Here is a 2,563-nt window from a genome sequence, read left to right on the forward strand (position 1 = left end):
GGGGCAGGCGGGGATCGAACTCATGCAGAAATGGCTTAAGCTTCTTAGTGCTGTGCTTTAACCCGCTGCGCCACCAGGGAAGGCCCAGCTCTAACTTCAAATTATGTTTCATTGACAAGATCCAAGATCTTGCCTCTCTGAGGAGGACAAATTCTACAAGAGCCCTTTCTCAGTCAGCTCTGTCTGGCCAATACGGACAAAATCACCTATTAGAAGATTCAAGCTGACTTTCATAATATGGTGACCAGAGAGGAGAGTGTCCCTCATGTTGGCACCTCTGGTGGCCCGGCCTGTAGCCAGAAATGTGCCTTCCCCCTCCAAGTTCCCTTCCCCGGCTCCTATCTCGGTTTGCTTGGTGAGGTGGCTGTAAAACATTCTGCACGCCTTTCCTTTAGCCCTGTTCGGGATATCAGGAGACTTGGGTTTGAGTGCTGGCTTGATGCCACAGCATTTGGGGACCCCAAAGCCATGACTCCGGGGTTGGTCCCCAGAGATGTTGGGCCTCGTTGAGAAACCCCATCCAGGGGGTGAAGGAAGAAGAAGCCAGCACTAGACTGAGAGCCAGAGACCTCGCTCAAGTCCTTGCACCTTGTGCTTCTAAAACCGCTCTGCTCTCCAAAGCGAGGCCCAGGCTCAGCTGAAGAGGCCCAGCACACGAGGGCAGGAGGACGCAGCTGGGGGGCCTCTTGATGGAGCTGGCCCGAGCAGAGATGGCAGCATTTGCCTCAGGACAGCTGGGGGCACCTCGTGGGTGGCAGGATGGACTCAGACATCACAGGGCAGCTCTACTCATCAGGCTTCCCTCAGGCCAGCTTTGTCCTGCTTCTGGAGAACTCCTCAGCCCTCCGTCCCCAGAATTATTTTGTACCCAGAGAGAAGAAAAGGAGCAGGGACTGACTGAGGGGAAGAGTCCGGAATCCACAAAAGTATCAACCGGAGACCAGCATTTTAAATGGGCGGGGTGATTGGCCCGTGAGGTTGGGGGCCACTTACTGTGAGGGGAGAAATGGCTTCGCCTGTGCTGAAATTCTGGCTTCTGGCCCCTGTGCCTGTGACCTTATTTGGAAATAGGGTCTTTGACCATATAACCAAGTTAGGTTGGGGTCACGGGGTGAGACTTAATGCAATGTGACCGGCCTCTGAGACAAGAGGCGTGGCGGAAAGGCCTGCCAGGGACAGCAGGCAGAGGTCACAGGCCACCTGCAGGGAGCGTGAAAGGAGCCAGCTCCCGCACTACCCCCAGGCCTCGCCAGAGGTCACGCCCCGTGGTGGACACCTCGTGGCTGATTGCTGGCCTCCAGAACAGTGAGACAGTACAATTGTCTTGTGCGAAAACACCACTGTGTATTGTCGCTGCAGCCCCAGGAAACTAATGTGAGTATGAACTGGAGTTGGGGGAGGACAGACAAAACGCAGAGCAGTTCTGGAAAAGGAAAGACAGTGGGCTGCGTGAGCCTGGCCTCCCAGCCCACGGTCAGCGCGGCTTGGAGCCCTGGAGGGATCCCTCGATAGCGATGGCCTTAGGAGTGTGGGTGCAGCCACTGTGTGGCTCTCCCGGGGCTGTTTGCCTGAAGCAGCCTAAACTGGCCGGAGTCAGAATTTACCCCAAGCGAGGAGCAGATATGGTTTATAACCCTGTGCCTGCCCCGGGAGGGGAAAGACGGCCACTCCCAGGCCATTACAGCAGCCCCTCCATAAATATGTCCCCGGGTCCATCCGCCCCGTTGCGGGGCCCTGCGGAGGCCTCTGCAAATCACCCTCCTTGCTGATAAGCGTGCCTGAGACTCCACCATGTAGCATCGCTTCCTGGCTTCGCAAAGGCACCGCCCGTTTTTCAATTAGACATATCTCCTGAGAAAGTTCAGCACTTACGCTCTCAGCAAGAGCCAGCAGTTGTTGAGGGCGCGAAATCCCGGTTAGGTCTCTGGCTCCGGGGTCAGAAGCACCGGCAGTCACCACTCAGGGAGCAACTGTGCCTTAACCATGACAACCCCTGCGGAATTCTTGAGCTGTATTTCCAGTCCTAAAACGAGTTTGCGAAGGACACACAGGCCTTCCCTTGGGAGTCGGGGCGGTCAGGCTCATGCACCTGGGGCCATCTGGTCACTGGCTCCCCGAACCCCAGAGGGGTCTTCTCAGACCTCTGCTGATTGTCATCTGTGAAACAGGGTCAGGGCACCTACTCATTACAAGCTGCAGATGAAATAAATGATCAAAAGCACTGAGCCCCGTGTTTCCAACTCCAAAGTTTCGTGTCCATCTCTGACTTCTCTCTCCCTGGGCTAGTTGATGAGTGTGTAGCTGAGTTTCTTAATATAGAACCGACTTGCTGTGAAAGTCATGTATTATTTCACTGAATACTCTGGGCTCTGTTGTGTATGTAGGTTCAGGGATCAGTCCCAGAGCAGTAAGGACCTCTGAGGAGGGCGGGGTGGGTTTAAGCAGGGAGAGCCCCCACAGGGGGTAGGGTGGGTCCCAGAGCAGTAAGGACCCCCCAAGGGGACGGGATGGGTCTAGGCCACTCCCCACAGGGGTAGGTGGGTTCCAGAGCAGTAAGGACCCC

This window comes from Condylura cristata, unplaced genomic scaffold (assembly GCF_000260355.1).
Source record: "Condylura cristata isolate star-nosed mole 26May11 unplaced genomic scaffold, ConCri1.0 scaffold00001, whole genome shotgun sequence".
In the NCBI taxonomy this organism is placed as follows: Eukaryota; Metazoa; Chordata; class Mammalia; order Eulipotyphla; family Talpidae; genus Condylura; species Condylura cristata.